A 21,314-nucleotide genomic window follows, 5' to 3' on the forward strand; every position below is an offset into this window, starting at 1 on the left:
TATCTTAGCCAAATTTCAGAGTTCCCAGGTCAAGGAGAAAATATTGCAAGCAGTCAGAAAGAAACAATTCAAGTATTGTGGAAATACAATCAAAATAACACAAGATCTGGCAGCTTCTACATTAAGGGATTGAAGGGCTTGGAATATGATATTCTAGAAGTCAAAGTTACTAGGATTAAAACCAAGAATCACCTACCCAGCAAAACTGAGTATAATACTTCAAGGGAAAAAATGGTCATTCAATGAAATAGAAGACTTTCAAGCATTCTTGATGAAAAAACCAGAGCTGAATAGAAAATTTGACTTTCAAACATAAGAATAAAGAGAAGCATGAAAAGGTAAACAGGAAAGAGAAATCATCAGGGACTTACTAAAGCTGATTTGTTTACATTCCTATAGGGAAAGATAATATTTGTAATTCTTGAAAGTTTTCTCAGTATTTGGGTAGTTGGAGGGATTATACACATGCATACATACACACACATACACATATATGTATATATGTATATTATATACATACACACAAATACACACACACACACATATAGTCAGACGGCACAGGGTGAGTTGAATAGGAAGGAATGGTATGAAAAATATAAAATTAAGACATGAGAGAGAAATATATTGGGAGGTGAAAGCGAGAAATGGAATGGGTCAAATTATCTGTCATAAAAAAGGCAAGAAAAGGCTTTTTTCAATGGAGAGGAAAAGGGGGAGGTGAGAGGGAAAAAGTGAAGTTTACTCTCATCACATTTGGCTTAAGAAGGGATTAACATGCACACTCCATTTGGTATGAAAATCTACACTACAGGAAAGTAAGGGAGAAAGGGATAAATGGGGTAGGGGAATGATAGAAAGGAGGGCAAATGGAAGGAGGGAGTATTTAGAAGTAAAAACTTTTGGGGAGAGACAATGTTAAAATAGAGAATAGAATAAATGAGGGGCAGGGTAGGATGGAGGGAAATATAGTTAGTCTTTTACAACATGATTATTATGGAAGTCTTCAGTAAAACTAAACATATATAGCCTATAATGAATTACTTGCCTTCTCAGTGGGGATGGGTGGGGAGGGAGGAAGGGAGAGAAGTTAGAACTCAAAGTTTTAGGAATGAATGTTGAAAATGGTTTTTGCATGTAACTGGGTAATAAGAAATAGAGGTAATGGGGTATATAAATCTATCTTGCCCTACAAGAAAAGAGAGATTTGGATAAAGGAAGGGAGGGGTGTGATAGAAGGGAGGGTAGATTGGGGGAAAGGGTAATCAGAATGCATGATGTTTTGGGGTGGGAGGAGGGGAAAGATGGGGAGAAAATTTGAAACTCAAAATCTTATGGAAATGAATGTTGAAAACTAAAAATAAATAAATTGGAAAAAAAAAGACTTGTGAAGTCATCTTCCATGATAATCCTTCTGACACTGTATGAGCTGCATTTTCCCTCTTTTCCTTCTGTGGGATCTCTCAGTCACCAAGCTTTACTCATGTTAGTGGGTTGAAGATCCCAGAGGGGATGAACAGGTTGCAACAACTCACTCTCACAGGGTCCTCAAAGGTTATATTCAATGAGTAACACTGTGCTTACTTCTATTTACTGTAGCTCATGAGACTCTATGGGTGGACTTTTCATTGAACAAATAAGATGAGACCTTTAACTCTTCATCAGAAACTTTTACTAAACAGAAGGTAAAGTAAGAATAATGAAAACATAATATTCCAGAATTTACTTTCCCATCAATGCACAGAATGTCTGTGAGAAAGAATGGGTACATACATACACAAAATCTTAGCAAGGAAGCACAATGAGTTGGGTAGATGTGGGCTCAGGGCAAAATATAACTGGATTGCAGGTCTTGATGTCCTTTGTTTTCCTCATGGATAATGAGCACAACAATTAAGTAACGGGTGGTATCATTCTCCCTCTTGGCCTCTCTGCTATTCTGATGGGACAGGATGCTTCTCTGCCTGTTATCTTTCTTCTGTTGAAACAGCAAAACAGAAACCCTAAGCCTGGCATCTGCTAAACTTTTCTGGTTTTGTTCCTCAGGCAGCATTATTTCTTTTAGCAAAAGAGGAGATTCTAAGCCTAGGATCTATAGACTATTTCCAGATCTGCTCCTTTGGGTAGGTTCTGAAGGATTTCTACCTCTTAGGCATTAGTGGAAGTTTTGACCAATCCTAATGACACAAAGTAGAGTCCCTTGTATGAAATGACTCACTTCTATTTCATGGTGAGAAATCCAAATCAACCTTTATGCAGCCAAGTCTCAATGAAATAATATAAAGTTGTGCCGTAATTAGGGTTTTCCAGCTATCAACCTTAAAGCCCTCTTATTAGTCATACACACATTAGATGCTGGGAAACAAGATATTATCGTCCATCTGTATTCTGAGTATCTGTTTTCTGTTGGCTATGTTCTCTGTGTTTTTCTTTTAACTGTCTTTTTCTGACTATTTCTATTTATAAAATCAGAAAATAGTCCCCTTTACACTTATTTTCTGATCCCCAGACAACATGAAATACAAACACTCTGAATATCTAACTCAAGTTCCTGAAGTCAAAAAAGAGCAAAGAATATCAAAAAGTTAGGTATCGACCAAAGATGATAAATTATTTTGGTGAATAAAATATGCCTTGTAAATGAATTACTTCCATGAGTAAACTCTTAGAAATACATATATCATCACCATCAAAATGATACATATATTTTAATCATAACAACTCTTAGAGGCCCTCAGTCAAAAAGGGATTACTTTTTGCGTAAGTGAAGAGATTATTCATAACAAAGAAATCAGGAGTCCTTAAAGTATTATTGCTAACAATAACAACAGCAACCAATTTAGGCACATGGTTTATCTTAAGGCTATGGTTGTCATATTCCTCAGGACAGTTTAGGAGCTTTCTTGGAGCATAAAATCAAAACAGAAACAATAGAAATTCTAGTCAGGGGTATGAGATTATTTGCTTCTACTTTCACTTTTAGGATTGTGATTGACAATAAGTATATAAAAGTTAATACTGGAATCTCGCTGACAATGTTTTGCCCCACTGTTTTCCTAAGACAGAACATATGGTGCACCATTGGGGTGGCAGTTAGAAAGGACAAATTGTGACAAGGTCAAGGTCTCCGCATAGTTTCCCATCCACTTTTGTGTGTGGTTTGGTGCCTTTTTGGCCTCATGTAGGAGTTGTATGGCTCCATGTAGATTCTGCCTGGGGGGATCCAAACCACAGAGATTTCATGTTGTCCATATTTGTCTCTGGAGAATTAGGACATTAGAGGAGTTCTGGCTTATCTTATCTGGCTGCGGGAGTGAGCTGGGAACACAGCTTGAGTTGGTTATGATAACCAGAGAAATTATCTGATATGATACAGTACTCTAAGCTTGGCTGATTAGCATGTATTTAGTTATATTTTCTGATGGGTTTCCATCACATGGATTGAGAGCACAGTCTGTTGAAAGGAACAGTAGCTGAAAAAATTTCAACTTGGAAAGGGGTTTCAACCACACAGCAGAGGATTTTGTTGACCCTGTTGCACTCCACATGTTCATAATGATTTAGATGAAAAGATAGAAGATATGCTTATCCAATTTTTGAATAATACAAAGCTAGGAAAGATCACTAATACAAAGAATGTCAGAATCATGATTCAAAATGTTCTCAGTAACCTAGAATGATGAATCAGAACTAATATGATGAAATTTAAAAGGAATAATTGTGAGGTTCTTCAGTTTCATTTGAAAAAAAAAAGAATCACACAATTATAAGATAGCTAAGATCCTGTCTAAAAAAAGTTCATGTGAAACAGACTTTGAAGTCTGAGTTGACTCTAAGTCATTGTAATATGCCTTAGTGCATGTATTATATTCAATGATATAACATGCAACAATAAATTGTGACTGCTAAAATCCTAACAAAATCCTAGGCTAGAATTAATAACAGTAATATAGTTAGTTCTGAATTGCATAGTGCTTTTAATGACCGCAAACTATGCCCAGAAACAAAGGCCTATCATTTTAGCATCCAAATTTTTTTGGTTCTAGTCATGGAAATCTATAGTCCTAAAAACTAGAGGTGATGGTCACCCAAAGGGCAAGATTGGTGTGAACAGGCTACAATGAATTCCAAATAAGGAATTATGCAAAAGAAGTGGTATAAAATATATTGTCAGAGAAATATTTGACTAGAAAGATAGGCTAGTTGTAAATATGAGCTGTGGGGTAATCAATGGATGGCTTATATGGTCTATTTGGTAACAGGTCAACATCAAGAGGACATGAGGAAGGCCCCTAGCATATTGGATGTGGTAGGTTTATGGGAGCACATGGGCAGGAAAGGAATAAGAAGGACAGTGGCTGATAGATTTTTATGAGCATTTTTGAATTAAGTACTCCCACTGATGAGATCATGAGTTGAATTTGAATACAATGATCAGAACCCAGTTTTGTAGGACTTATCAGCATCCTTCTCATCTTCAATCCTTTTTTCTTCTCCTTCACTTCAAGTTCTTTTCTGTCTTCTCCTCTTTCTTGTGTATTCATCCATCGCCTTAGTTTCTTTTTCTATACTCTCCAACTTCTCAGAAAGAATGCAGTAGTCCTTAAAAGAATGGAAGAAATACTTCGAGGAAAATGAAGAAGAAAAAAAACCTTGAGGAAGTGGAGGGGAATCCAAATTTGTTGGAGGATAGAGGATTGGGAAAGGTGACACCAATGATGAAAGGAGGAAGAACTGAGCCATTGGAATAATTTTGTGATTAATTAAATTTTGATAGGTTCAATGTTTTTCTCATCTTGGCTAGAATCCAATCATTTGAGAAGGATACAACTTCATGGACTCTCAAGAATAATGAAGATTATTTGTGGATGCCATGAAAAATAAGGAAATTTCTTACTGGAAGAGAAGATATTTTGTGTTAGCCAACGATTTCCTGCTGAGGGGTACAAAGATTATGGCATGTAATGTCAACTTAGGAAGTTGTGCAGTTTGTGATATAATGCATAGTCCCCCAAGACTTTTCAGACTTTGCAATCTCTTTCTTTTTCTTGATAACACGTTAAATGTTTTTCTTTATTAAGATTTCAGAACTTAACAAACACCAGATAAGATGAGCATTTCCACATATACTGCAAAATAGGAGAGGACTGTACATGAAACTGTGAATCTCTATTACATAGTAGAGCTTGCTTTTATTTCCAATGAGTGATTGTCAACCTCTCTCTCACTCCTCATATTACATTCATTCCACTTCCACAATATCTCATGTCCATTCTCCCCTTCTCCACTCATATTGTTTTAATTCAGACCCTTATTGCTATTCATTTAGACTATTGCAAGAGCCTCCTAATTGGTCTCCCTGCCTTTCATCTCCTTTCGTGAACCTATTTTTCACACAGATTACAAAATTATCTTCTTAAATAAAGTACATAGTTCCAGCCATGCCATTTTCCTGCTCAAAATCTTTCAGTAGCTCCTTATTTCCTGCTGCAACAAAATACAAATTCCTTAGCCCACCATCAAAGAACCTCTATTATCCTGCTCCAGTATTCCTCATTGTAATTACTCTGCTTCATGCACTTACTTCATATTTCAACTAAGCTCTTACCTATACTTCACAGTCCAGGCACTACCTCTGTGCAGTCTCTCAGACTCTCCCCCATTTCTGGACTACACTTACTACTCATTTCTATCTTTCAGAATATTTATCATTTTTCAAGTGTCAAATCAGGTGCCATCTTCTCTGTGTATCCTTTTTTGATCTCCTCAGGCATCAGTAATCTTTCCACCCTCATGTATTCTAGAGCATTTTTCTGTTCTCCTATTATGTTGCATCCTGTGTACCTTCATTAGAATAAAAGCTATTTGAAGGCAGGGATTGTTTGGTTTTATTTCTTTATATTCTACCATGCAACTAGCACGGTGTCATGTACATAGCAGGCTGTAAAGAAATGCATTTAATTAGTCAAACTAAATCCCATATTGGAAGAGATCTAAGCGATTATCTGCTCCAACCTATACCCAAAGCCTTCTTCAATGTAGTTGGGAGAAGATAAGACTTAAGAGGTACGATAATGATGTCTTCAAATGTTTGAAAGGGTATCATGAGAAAGAAGGAATAGATTTGTTTTGCTTGGCACCAGAGGATGGAGGTAGTAACAATAGATGGGAAATAGAGATTTTTTTCTATGGAATAAGATGAAAAAATTCCCAATAGCCATCCTAAAACAGAATGGACTACCTAGGACAAGTGAGTTTACCATCAGGAAGTTCCTCAGTTGCAGGTGGGATGATCACTTTTGATGCCAAAGAAGAGGTGAAAGAGGAAGAGAATAGGCATTTATGTAGTGTTTACTTTGTGCTCAAAAGAAATGTGAGATATATAAATTTAAAGAATCTACCTCAAATGTTCACATGATTATTTATACCCGATCAGTGCTAGAGCATTCCAAGCTTGTATTGGTCTGATTAACCACAGCCGGACTCACTGCAACTTTCCTCTAACATAGTGATATCATTTTGGTCTTCAAGAACAATGGACAGCAGCCAACAAACTTAACCAACTTTGTGCCAGGCATTGTGTTAAGTCTTTACAAATACTATCTTACTTTTCATCCTCCCAACAACCCTGTGAAGTGAATGCTGTTATTATCATTTCCTAGTTGAGGAAACTGAAGCAGGCAAAAGTTAAGTGACTTGCCTACAGTCACACAGCTAGTAAATATTTGAGGTGGAATTTGAATTTAGGTCTTCCTACCTCTGGGCCCAGTGCTTTATCCAGCACTCTATCTAGCTGCCAGAAAGGATTTTGTTTTAGGTATGAGTCAGTCTAAAGGATTAAGTGTGGAAAACAGTGAAAAGAACACAGAATTTGGTATCAGAGAACTTTGGTAATAGACACACCCATATGACTTTTGGAAAAACAACTAATCTGACTGAGCCTCTTTGTGAATAAAATGAAAGGGTTGGATTAGATGATCTTTAAGGACTCTGCCAGTTCTAAAATGTAAGGACCTATGAGTCTATGACCTCTGATGTCTCTTCTGCCTCTAAAGTTCAATGAACCGTATAAACCAGTGGTTTGCTCTTGACTAAGGAATAAATCTAAAGATCTTTCTCTGGCAACAAAACTCTCCACAATCTGGCAGCACCTTACACTCCTGTCCTTATTTCATACTCTCTACTCTTCAGCAAAACTGAACTACTTTCTGTCTCTCATCAAAAAAGAAATCTTGTACTTTCCTGCCTTATATTATCCTTTACACTTGGAATATCCTCCCCTCTCCCCATTAAAATCCTATCTCTCCTTTAAGAACTACCTGAAGTCTCGTCTTCTCTGTAAAGCCTTGCTTTACCATCCCAGAGGAATGTGGTCTTTTTCTCTGTAGGTCATTTAGCGTGCTTTTTTTTCTTGCACTTCTCTCATGTTCTTAGGATCATAGATCTAGAAGAAACCAGTCTAACACCTTTCCTTTTATAGACGATGAAAATGTGACCCTGGGAGATAAGTGATTTGTCCAAGATCACAATTAGTAAGTGCCGGAAGCAGGATTTGAACTCTCAGGTTTTCTGACTCCAAAGCTAGTGTCTTCCCACCACACCATGCGGCTTCCCTGTCGTGTTCCATTTTGTATTATAGTTAGTTATTTAGGCATCACAACTCTTTATGCTATTGTGCAATGAGAGCAGGGCTTTATTTAATCACTGTATGCCTTGTTGTTTGGCAGATAGTAGGTACTTATCACATTTGTTCGATTGAATTAAACTATAAAGTTGTCAAACAAATAAGAAAGATTCATTATTGTGCTCTTTGGAATGCCTGCTCTATAGACAATATGCTTGCTTTCATCTCAATTCTTTATCCTTTCCAAATCCTTCCATCTTCTGGCTGTCACTGAGACCTGGCTTCCTCCTGACAACACAGCCTTCCTTGGCCTCCCTTTGCAGAACTGATTGCACTTTTCACTCATCTTCCCCACATCCCTCACACACTAGTTGATGTATAGGAATTGAAATAATCCTTGTTCTCCATGACTACTTTCAGGTTCTCCCTCTGCCATCATATCCATCAGCCAATCAAAACACTGGTAGCTATTATTCACTGACCTCTAGGACACTCCGTTTCTTTTCTCAGTGAGTTTAGTGTTTGGTTCATAGTCTTTGCCTTCTCAACTGCTGCTTTCATGCTAGTAGACCCCCAATCAATCAATCAATCAATCTATCTATCATCTATCTATCTATCATCTATCTATCTATCTGTTTGTCTGTCTATCTATGATCTATCTATCTGTCTGTCTATCTGTCTATCTATATCTACACTTCCTCAAATTTCCTAACCTCATAGTTCCTCAGTCTGCTCATTTTGCAAGATGTATTGCTCAACTCCACCTCAGCCACACAAAAAGATGTTCCTATCCTTGATCTTGCCATCACCTACAAATGCATGACTTCCATGATCATGAACTCTGAAATTTCCTTATTAATTATAATTATATCTAATTCCACCTCTCCTTCTGCCTTGCAACCCAAACCTTGTTTTCTGTCCTCACCACAATCTCTAATCTCTCACTTCCTCAGCTTTGTGTTGGCTACATTCTCCTCCTCCCTTCCCCATTTTGACCTGTTGGTGAATCAGTTCAACTGTACACTATTTTCTTTTGAGTTTTTTTTTATTCATTTATCCCATTGCTGTACGTGCCCTGTAAAGCCTCAGTCTTGGATCACTACCACTAGCTGGTGCTTTCACTCCTATGAACATGCTGTTGAATGAAGTTAGAGAAAATCACAAAACTGTGCTGACTGGGTTCCTTGTATTGATAAGCAATCTCAACTGGGCCTTCATTGCTACAAGGCAATACTGGACACTCCCTTAAGTATCTTAGTACTTCATTAACCACAATGACTCTTATAAACCTTTCCATCTCTCTTCAAACCACTCATGGTTCTCCCTCCCTCTCTCCTCTCAGTTCAGAACCTTGCCTCATTTTACTGGACAAAACTGAAGCTATTTACTGAGAGACCTTCATCTCACATCACTCACATGCCTTCCCTCATTGTCTTCTCTTTCAATCTCCATCTCACTTTATGAGGTGGCCTTTGTTCTTGACGAGGCAAACCCTTTTACATGCCCAAGAGATCCCCTCACACTCCATTTCCTCTAACAAATTACTCCCTCTATCATCCCCACTCTCTTACTTATTTTTCAGTCTCTCCCTGATTACTGGCTGTTTCCCTACTGCTTACACACATGCTTATGTCTTTCCCATCCTCAAAAAGCCCTCACTGGATCCATCCATCTGTTACTATTATTTTCTATCTCTCTACCTTTTTGTGACTCAACTCCTTAGAAGGCTGTCTATAATAGGTATTTCCACCTTTTCTCCCCTCTTCCTCTCTCCTTTACTCTCTATAAACTAGTTTATCATTGAACAAAATAATCTCTCCCAAGTTCCTAACTTAATTGCCAAATCTCATGGTCTTTTCTCAGCCTTCATCCTTCTTGACCTTTCTGCAGTCTTTGGCATTGTTGACACTCTCTTCTCTCCAGGTCTTTGTGATACTGTGATGCTACTGTCTCCTTGTTTTCTTCTTACCTACCACTTTGCTGGATCTTCATTCAGGAGGCATTAATGTGAGTGTCCTAGGCCCTTTTCTTTTTTCCCTTTATCTATATCTTTATATTATACTCCTAACTTGGTGGTCTCATCAATGCCCATGGAGTCAACTATGTTCTCTATGCTGATGATTTTCAGATATATTTATATAGCCCTAATCTTTCTGCTGACTTCCTGTCACATCTTCAATTACCAATTGGATATTTCAAACAGGATTTTCTGTAGATGTAAATTCAAAGTCCAAAGTAGAACTCATCTTTCCTTTCTCCAAAACCCAAACCAAACCAAAACCCTTCCCTCTTCCTAATTTCCCTGTTACTCTTGAGTGGTACTACCATCCTCCTAGTCCCCAAACTCACAACCTAGAAGTCATCTTTGACTCCATCCTCTCCCCCCATTCAATCTGTTTCCAAGGCCTGTTGATTTTACCTTTTTAACACCCCTGGAACTTACTCCCTTTTTCTCCTCTGGCTCTGCTATTAGCCTATTAAGGACCCTCATCACCTAATACCTGGACTGTTGCAATAGCCTGCTGATTCATTTGCTTGCCACAAGTCTCTCCCCATAGAGTCCATCCTCCAATCAGCTGTCAAAATGATTTTCCTAAAATGCAGGTCTGATCATGTCCCTCCCCTACTGTAATGTTAATAGAATACGGAGATCTTCCTTGCCCATTAATAGGCCTAACACATGGAGCCTGTGATCATATGGAGCCTGTGTCACATGGAGCTCAGACTGGGGGCAGCTTGCCCAAGGAGGAGAGAGAGAAAGAGAGTAGAGCAGAAGGTGACAGCAGGCAAAACAGAGAGAGAAGAAGCTGTGAGTGGGAGCCATTGGCCCAAAGAGGAAGAGAGAGAGAGAGAGAGAGAGAGAGAGAGAGAGAGAGAGAGAGAGAGAGAGAGAGAGAGAGAGAAGCAAGATATGAGTGGGCAGAGGAGGAATTTGTCTAGGGGAACTTGTTATTGTGGGGAGGCCTGACAGAAAGAAGATTTAAGATGTCATAGCTCCCTGGATTAGTGATAAGTACCTTGTTAAATCTTACCTCCTAGTATTCTAATGATGTCCCAATTAAATATTTTTGTTTTGCCTTTGAGGAAGAGAGTTTATTATATTTTGCCAATTTACCCTCGAAATATGTATGCATATTCATAGTGGTTGCTATGGGTATCCATTGGTGTTACACCTACTCAATAAGTTTCCATGGCTCCTTATCACTTCCAGGATTAAATATCAAAATCCTGTTTGGTATTCAAGGACCTTCATAACTCCCTCTCCTTGATTTTTCCAGTCTTTTTTACAAATTACATCCTCTTACCTCCTAACTTTTCCCCCACTGTTCTCCCCCTTTACACCTATACTCTGCAGTCCAGTGACACTGGTCTGAATAAAATATTCCATTTTCCAACTGTGGGCACTTTCATAGCATGATCCCCATGCTTGGAACACACTTCTTAGCTGCCTCCTGACTTCCCTGGTTTCTTCAAGTCTCAGCTAAAATCTCACCTTCTACAGAAAGACTTTTCTAATTCCCCTTGATTCTAGTACCTCCACTCGGATGATTACTTCTAATTTATATTGTGTATAAATTATTCAGTCATAGTTGTTTGTATTTTTTCTCCCCATTAGACTGAGATCCTTGAGAGGGACTCTCTTTTAACTCTCTTTATGCTCCTAGTACTTAGCACTTGACCTGGCACATAGCAGGCACTTAATGAATGTTCATTGACTGACTAACCTATCAATGGATATTATTGCTTTGCTCCAGAATTTTCCAAACTGTTATGACACATTTAGAACATTGACCTTTGCTTCCAGGTCCTTGAGAATATATTTTGGGTAATCCACACTTATATATAAGAAACAGTCTTATTTTCAGTGGATCAGTCCCCTCGGAAAACTTCCTTTGGTTAGGAAAAGGAATTATATAAAAACATTTCCCTTTCTTCAGGGCAGAAACAAAATTATAGGAGAATCAAAGGAGACTTTCTCATTCATTCCCTCCTTTCTTTACTCTTCTCTTCCTGATTAACATTAGGAGGGAATTAAAGACTTTCACAACATTACTGGAAAATAACTGAGTCTCACTTTGTCCTGCTTCAAGACTTGAGCATGACCAAGCCAGAAGACGCAAATCAAAAGCCGTCAGTGAATGTTGGCCTAGCAGGCTTCTTGCTCTGCCCTTCTTGAGTTCATAACGATGAGTTAGAGTTATAAAATTTCCCGGCCAAGATTTCCCGTGCAGAGTAGAGTTGAGGCTCAGTTTCATGCTTAAATTCAGAAATTTTAATTTCTAATTAGACACACGATTGCACTTATATGGCCTTTAAATATTTTAAAGAAGTTATGCTCAAGCCAAAGAGACTACTGTGTGCATTGTAGAGGGCACATGCAAGAAATAAAGAACACCCAGGATTCAGCATAATCAGGCATTTAATTGCACATCTAGGCTTCACTGATGGTTTTGCACATGCATGTAATTAGAATTCATTTAAAAGCAGTCAGTCTTAATGCTCTGTATTTCATTTCTCTACAAAGCAAATTAGGAAGGGAAATATTTCAAACATTTGATTCTTAAATCATACTTTTTTTTAGTTCCTTTTTAATTTTAAATTCCTTTTGTCCTACAATTTTTACAGAGTTAAAAGAATAACCACAGAGAATTCCACATCTGATTCTTATAAAGCACATTAAACAGAATGAACGTAACTGGGAGTAGTTTGCAATTATAGTGCAAATATCATGCAAGTGCAGTGTAACTCATCTACAAACACACCTCCACTTCATACATGGGGAAATTACGTTACTGAACCTAAGTAGGCTGGGCAAGTTTGAGAGGATCTGAGACAAGAAGATGTAGCCTAAACACATCATCAGGGTTAGCGGGATGCCCTTCATTCTCCTATCCTGAAGGGGCATCATCTTTAAATATGCTAACACAATGTGGGGCAGAAATTTATACATACATACATACATACATACATACATACATACATACATATATATATATGGAATCAAATTGTGATTATGTGTCTCTCTACATCTTGAAAATGTTTGATTCATAGGCTCCATTTGCCTAAACTCCGAGCCAGTAATAGAGATTACACTGTCACAATCTCTGCTCAGCATTTGGCAGATGATAACATGCTGGCTTGTATTTTCTGTACGTTGTTTTCCTGTAGGTGTGACTTATTTCCTCAGCTATAAAATCAGGGGCTATGTCTTTTACTTCTTGATATATTACCTAATTAATAGCATAGTGTCACATAAAGATAGATTTGGATTAGTCAATTCTAGCCATTAAATCATCAAATAGACAAGGCAAAACACTTCAGGGGTTGGGAAGTTGATTAGACAGCTTGAGTTATCAAAATTACTCAAAAATAGTCAATTCTGATTCATTCAAGGATACAACTGAATGTTTTGACCATCATATATGGTTCATTGATATTTTTGTGTGTTTTTTTCTGCGTAAACAATGCATATATGTGTAAAAAATGCATATATGATTTCTTTCTTTAACTAAGAGAATATGGAACCTAAACTGATACTTTTGGTATTGGAAATGTGTGATTTGTGATGTTGTTGTTTTGGGTAGATTCATTTATTTTTCAATAATTAAATACATTGAGCTTCCCTACTATCCCCACTACATACAGAAGATATGTAGCTTCAGGGGATTATTATGTGTTGATTTTGTAGTATTGAAAAGTTTTTTAGTGGAAGACTTAATGACTTGGATTAGATCCTGGATCCCTTGCTATCTAAGCAAGAGAATTCTGAACATTCAAATTCATTGTAAAGTCAGTTTTCTCAGGTTGGTATGAATAGGATGTCAGTGAGGCCAAGGATCTGGGTTAGATTCTTGTGTGGGTTGGTTAGCTTTGTTCTAGTCACAGTATGCCAACTGGCTAACAGACACATGCTTTTGGTTTTGTGGAGTGCCAGGCAAAGAGTGTGATTTAATCTATCCAAACCCTACTACTAGAAAAAAACCCCAAAAACCCAAAGTCTGCACTTTACTCTTGGTGGGTCAGCTTCACCATCATGGTATGATGAGACCATATTCCACACTTACCGATGGAGATGCTATAATCCTATTTGGGGGCTCTTTGTGTCTGTTGAGACTTATTTACTGGTTTTTGTTATTAAATAGACAGGATAGCCAGATTCATAAAACATGATTGGTTGATAAAAATAGAGGGATGACTGTCCTAAACCCTTGGACCCGTCTAAATTCTCAATCCGGATATCTCAAAATGGACTTCTGCCTATTACAAATACTTTTCCTCCACACCGCACCATTGTCCAGCAACCTACTTTTGTTAAGCCTATATACCTCAGATTATTTCAGCATTACTCAACAACATTCTTTGAATAATAGAGCAGTGTATTCTATTCCTGGCAAGCCTCACCTTGATCTGCATTATCATTTAGGCCCCATCTGAAAACATCATTAATTTAAATAAGCAATAGAGACTGAAATGAAATTCCATTCATGCTTAACTCTCCAATGTGGTTTGGAAAGTCTTTCTTCTTAAGCCAGTCTTATGTTACATGCTGGATGGTCTTTGCTTTGACCACCTCATAAAAAGGGGCTCATAAATACTTTTCATGTGTTATTTAAACTAGCGGCACTCCCTGAGGCACTGCGTTTTTATTTTTAAAAAAATCCTTTGTGTATATTGAGAACATTTCTAAATCAGTAGCGGAGGTAAAAGTACATTTCAACCTGAAAAGGCCATGTTCTTTCCCTATCAAGCCACAAATTTTCTTGCTCTTTGCTGATAAAAAGAATGTACTTCCCAACAAAATGTCACTTGATTTATGTGTTTTCTTTCTAAACACAAGCCATTGCGGAATATGAGTGTAAGAGTTAGAAAATAATGTAGCTTTTGCTTGACGCTTTTGACACTGGAAATGCTGGCCAAGAGCAGATGGATGCTCTAGAAAAGTCCAAGGCACAGTTGTGTAGAGCTCTGGATGACTCTGAAGCTACATGTATTATAATGACAGCTGTCACTTCCTACCTTCACCCCAATACCCCCAAACAACCCTTAAATCCTCTATTTTATGAGAAGGGAGATTGCCTATGCTCTGACACAGCTTCGACAGTAAGCTGAAAGGCTCCTCTCTTTTTCATGGTAGGGTCACATGGAAGCAATATCGATTTATGCAATGTTAATTCTTGTATTATGTGGCCTTTTCTAACAGTGATAGATTCTCAGTGCCTTCAACATGGAGTTTCATCTAGGTTTCTTTCCTTTTTTTTTTTTTTTTTTTTTTAGCATGCACACATATCCCCTATATTTAAAAAAAATTAAAAAGACAAAACCTTCAGTTAATTCTGCTCTCTTCTCCTTAGATTACCAATTCTTTTCCACCTTCTTTCCATGGCTAAATTTCTCAAGTAGTTCACCATCTCCATTGCCTCATGTCTTAGTCCCTTAAATTATGGAATTTTAGACTTAGAAGATTCCTTGGGGTCATCTATTCCAAACTCCCTCTGGTATATTTCTTTTCCATCATTTTCCTGGCTTCTTCTTGAAGACTTCTGGTGACATCAGCTCACTGCTTTGTAAGACTGTTCTTTCCACCATTCAGTAGTTCTAATTGCTAGAAACTCCCTAAGGAATTCCCTTCTCTAACATGTCACAGAAATTTCTCTTTCTTTCTTTCTTTCTTTTCTTTCTTTCTTTCTTCCTTCCTTTCTTCCTTCCTTCCTTCCTCCCTTCCTTCCTCCCTCCCTCCCTCCCTCCCTCCCTCCCTCCCTTCCTTCCTTCCTTCATTTTTTTAAGTTCACAATTATCTTCTTTATATAATTCATGGTCTTTTCTATATCTTCTCCACCTCTTGGTTGAAAGTGCTAATACTGAGTGCCCTTTCCTTGATTAAATGCTATCACTTTTGACTTTCATGATATTTCTACTTTCCCATTTAAAGCAATGAATGCTGAACCTGGAATCAGTAAGACTTGGGTTTAATGACTACTCTCTCTGAAACTTACCCACTGTCTGACCATGGGCAAGTCATTTAATTCTCTAAGTCTCAGTTTCCTATTTTGTAAAAAAAAAATGAGTATAATATCTATAATATTTACCTCACAGAGTTTTGAGGATCAAATAAGATAATGTAGAGAAGTTCTATAAAACTCTTAAAACCTTGATGGATAGCAAGTATTATTGTTCTGCTCTCTCTCTAACATATTCTTTCACTGGCTTCTTTTTCTTTCACCATTTATCTATGAATGTCATTTCTTTCATGCTCTTGGATGTGTGTATATGTTTAGGAGGTGAGTGGTGGGGGGGTGGTAATTTTGTGTTGTTCACCCCTTCTTATAGTTTTGACTTGTATTTGTATATTGTTCCCTCCAAAATTTATGTATTTCAGTTTATTTCATCAGGCCTCAGTCCTATGTTTGTAAATAACTTTTAGACATCTGCATTGGTTAAGTGAAAGGTGTCAATGTGACAAATCTGTTGCACATTCAGCAAATTTCTCCCTCCTCCCTCCAAACTTCTCTAAACTTCCTTAATGTTACTGTCCAAATTTTCATCTACTTTCCAAATAATAATAACTCACTGAAAAAAATCCCTACTCTTGACAGAATTTTATTTTCTCTTCATCCCCCATTCAATAATAATTAAAAAAAACACAACAAACACGCATAATACAACAAAACAAACTCTGACAATTGACAAAAATATATGACTCATTCTGGATTTTAAGTCAATCATCTTTCTGGCAGGACATTGATGGTATGGTTCATCTTTAATCCTCTGAACTTAGAACTTGCGATTGTATCAAAATTCTTTTAAAGTTGTTTACAGTCTTTTAAGATTTTTTATTTATTAAACTATTATTCATGTGTAAATTGTTCTTATAGTACTGTTAACTTCATTCTGCATTAGTTCAAAGAGCTCTTCCTAATTTCCTCTAAAACTCTCCATTTCTTCATTTTTTATGGCACAATAATTTTGCACTAAATTCATATACCATAATTTCCTGACCATTCCCAATAGGTGGACACCTCCTTAGTTTTCAATTTGGGGATCCTATGAAGAGATCTGCTATAAATATTTTCTTATGTATGATTCCATTTCTTCCTTCTCTGATCTACTTAGGGTGTAGATGTATTAGTGGTATATCCGAATAGTATTCCAAATTGCTTTCCAAAATGACTTAATCAATTTGCAGCCCCACCAACTCTGTGTTAGTGTTCCATTTTTCCCATAGCTCTTCCATTATTTGTCTTTTTCTTCTTTTGACATCTTTGCCAACCTGATGGTTTTGAGAATAGTTTACTTTTCCACAGTTACTTTGTTTACAAAATGCTTTTTCTCATAATAACCATGAGTGGCTGTTATTTCTATTATTTTGCTGAAGAATAACCTGAGGTATAGAGAACTTTAATGATTGCCCAAGGTCAATGAGTTATCTATCACTTTCCCACTAGTAAACTCATTAGTTCTATAGCTCAGAATATTGGAGTAGATTTTCAAAGTGCAAGTTGGATAAAGACTAACACTTTCAAACTGACATCAAAGTTATTACAGCTAAGAGCATGGGAATTATGGCGCTGGAATTAAATTTCCTCTTGTCTATGAAATCTTGGAGAAGGTCATTATTGTCAGAGCTGGCCAGCTGCAATAATTGGGTTGTAAGGTGAAAGTGGGCATAAAGGCTTATAGAAAAGAATAAAATGACAATTATTATATATAATCAGTTGATGGTTATACATAATTAATTGTTATATAATTGTGTGTGTGTGTGTGTGTATATATATATATTATACATATATATATGTATTTTAACCAATTAGTCAACATTTGTTAAGTTTCAGGTACTATGCTAAGTACTATGGATATAAAAGAGGAAAAAAACCAGTTCTTTCCCTCAAGGAATGTATAATCTAATATAAAAATATGACAATAACTCTATATACGTATATACACACACTATAATTAACAGTGTTATTATTATTACAAGCAGTAAGACAGTATTTTAGAAAGTGCACTGCACTCTTTGAACTAGGGCAGGAGAAGTTATGGTACCTCTTAACTGTGTGACCATTGGAAACTCATCCTTTTTGATCCTCTATTTCCTCATTCATAAAACAGAAGATGAAATATTTATGTGAAAAGCAGTACAGCATAATTGACAGAAAGCTGTAAAAAGCCAAGAAAATGGATTCAAGTCCCACCTCTGACACGTACTGGCTGTATGATCTCAGGAAATTCACCTAACCTTTCTATGTCTTGGGTAACTGTCTTAGGATCTAAATTGCAGAGAATGTGTGACCTTAACCTTCACTGGTAGAAGGAGTTTCCTCATCCCTGTGTTCTCTATGTCAATGAAATCACTGGCCTTCTGTATCCCTCGCCCTATGGTCTTGTAGAAAGGGAAGGGAGCTTGCCTTGGAACCAGGAAGAACTACATTCAGGTCTTGCCTCTGATACTTCCTGGCTATATTTAGGAATAAATATGAGAACGTGGCACATTCTATTGGAACGCTCCAATATTGAAAACCAAATGGCAGAGTAGAGAATTTATATTTTTATATTGCTACTTACTAGCCAGAAGTCATGACCTCTCTGAACCTCACATTTCCCATCTGTTAAATACAGAAAACGTTGCTATCTCCCATGGCTACCAAACAGGGTTGTTGGGAATATCAACGTAGAGCACATGTGTGAGAGTGCTTCATAAACCCAAGATCTTGCCATGATTACACTCCATGTTTCTCAGATAATAGTGAGAACTAACTAACTCAGGACTAATCTAGAATGTAAATACATTGAGCAGGAAAAGCAAGTATCTTTCACATCTGGATATTCTTGAGGGAATAAATCAATCAACAATTTAATAAAAATGGAAATATATGAGCAATAACATCGTATTATCCAAACATTCAACTGAGAGATAATATCTGAATTGTAGAAACATCCTGGAAGGCATCCTGATCTGCTGAAGAAACTGCCACATGGAGAGGAGGGAATTATGTGGCCTGGGGAAGTTCACGTAACTCAGTGTCTTCATCTGTAAAACAAGAATCTAGGATTAGATGACCTTCATAGTTCCCTGCCAGTGCTAAAGTTCTATGATTCTAAACAATCACATCTCAATAGAAATGAACATTTATATGCAAATTTAATTCAATGTTTTCTAATTCCTTTCACCATCTGTAAAACCTCAAGTTGACCACAATTTTATTTTTGGACAGTATTTTTTCATTCTAATTAGTACTACTGGTTTTTACAATTTATATGGCAGTTACTGATCATTTTCTAATCTGCCTCAGTGGTGGGAATTTCCAACCAATTAAGCAAGCAAACACTTATTAAGCACCCAGTGTATACCAGGCACTGAACTAAACATTGGAGATTTAAAGACAAAAAAAAAAACCACTTTAAACTTAAGGAGCTTATATTCTATTTAGGAAAAGTGGGGTATAGTATGCAATATGAAAAGATACTTGCCAAATACAAAATAAAATAAATTAAGGATGATTTAGATAGGAAAAACTCTAGTAGCTAGAGTGGAAGTGGTAGTGAAATCATAAAAAAACCTAAAGCTTGAGCTGAGCTTTGAAAGAAACTAGAGATTTCAAGAAACTTGCACAAGACTGGAAAGTAGAAAATTGACCCCACAAAGACACACTGATGAGTAGAAATTAGAATTATTCACTAGAACAGTTGGGTGGATTTCCCAAGATCCAAGCATATTTTTCTGATGAAACAACATCTAAAATCTTCACAGCTCAGCAAAGTCTTCTATAATAGTTGTTACTACATAAGTTGTGTATGGGATATTCAGGCAGGACTAGCACCTCTGGTATAAGGGCTTGCTGAGACCTTCTCAGGGCTACTCATCCCATTTTGGTGTCTACCTGTCACACAAGTCTCACCTATGGCTCCAGGAAGTTGTAGCATGTCCAGAAGCCACACCCAGGTAAAACTATTTCAACAGACATCTAAAACAGATTGAAGAAAAAAAAAGAGGGATGTTTGTCCCAAGCATGTGACTTATTCTGGTAGAATGGGTGGATAAGAATGATTTGTTCCAACAGTCATGAAGGTGTCTGAAGCAGGAGCTGTGGAGTGCTTATAGCTTGGTTAGACATCGAAGAAGCCAAGGCCATCCATTGCATCCCAGGCCATTGCCAGTCATCCTGACTTTTGGAGAAGAGTAAGGCTGATGACTGTGCAACTCTGCCTCACTTAAATCAAATTCACATGGAAGTTAAGACATTACCCTGTGACGTCATTGGTTGTCTTTGAAAATAAAGGACAAAAAAACAACAACAGTAGTTGTTACACTGAAGAAAACTGTAAAAAAAAACTGTCTGTGTGAACACCCAGGTCCTTATCTGTCTATAAACATTTCAAATTGCTTACTTGTGCACTTAAAGACAGTGGCAGCATCATAGTATAGGTGTCAGAATCTCAGAAGAACAGAATCCCAGAGGACCTCAGAGGCTATTTGGCCAAAGACATAGATGGACAAGAATTCCCTGTATGACCTGACAACAAGCAGATGTTATGTTTTTATTTTTTTGAAAAAGTGATTTTTAAAATAGCACCTGTGCTCTAGTTAATGAAGCTTGTCAACCCCATGCTGCTAAAGTTCCTGGACCCAACCACAACATTTGGCCACTAAAATGATATTCTTTGATGTTGGGTTTCTGTGTGCAAATTACAGAGAAGCACTGGGGCAAGTAGATTACCCAAGAAAAAGGAAATCCACAAACACCTCTGCCTGAAAAATGTAAGCCACTGAAGCAAAACTTCTTGATTATTCAGAGAATTGCCGCAATTTTGCTCTTTATACTCAGGTAGCATGGTAATTTACTTCAATGGAAAGTCAAATGAATACCTTGCCCAAGCACCTCATTCATTTTTTTTCACTTCCACATGATAACGATTTCCAGTGCCTTTCTTTCTAGCGAATTCTAGAGTATGAATCATTAATCATCTCTCAGGGGCAATCAAATGAACTTACTGAAAGAGGCTCTTAAAATGAAAAGAATTTTTGTTTTCTGTTAAATTTCAATAAAAGGTAAAGGAAAATTCCGTTCTCTCTAAGTATGAGGAAAACATAGGTTTTCCCCTCTTCCCAATCCTGCCTATAGTTCCCTGGATCACAGTTTCCATCCAGTGGTTTACCACTGCTAGCCTTTAAAAAAAAGTAGCTGTTTAAAGTGTTCTGGAGGTTGACATTTTGTTTTACCTTTTCTCACTTTGAAGTTCCTTCCCCATGCTATGGCTAGTAATGGACTATGATATGTTGAATTTGGAAACAAAGCAGCAGGCCAAAATGAGACCACCCCTCCTCCCACCCATTTAGAGGCTCGTAGCAATGCCATGCTATTGTACAAACATTAAGATGTGGTGTGAATACTTCACAATCTCAAGGGAGCAGTCATTTAAAGCTCTCAAAACACGTGAATGACTCTGGCTAATCCTTAGTATGGCCCTTGTGAGATATTCCCACATTTTTGGAGATGGGTGAATAGAGGCACATGAAGGTTAAAATCACAGAGTTAGCACCAGTAGCCTGCACAGGCTACATATTACTCAGCCATGAAGGATACAAAAGAGTCAGTGAAAGAAATCTAACTAAAGATGTGGAGAGCTTTGTCGTGTTAAGATACAGAAGTACTGCACATTACTCTAAGATAGTGGGAAGGGACTTTTTAAAAAAAAA

The sequence above is a fragment of the Notamacropus eugenii genome, chromosome 4 (genome assembly GCF_028372415.1).
Source record: "Notamacropus eugenii isolate mMacEug1 chromosome 4, mMacEug1.pri_v2, whole genome shotgun sequence".
Classification (NCBI taxonomy): domain Eukaryota; kingdom Metazoa; phylum Chordata; class Mammalia; order Diprotodontia; family Macropodidae; genus Notamacropus; species Notamacropus eugenii.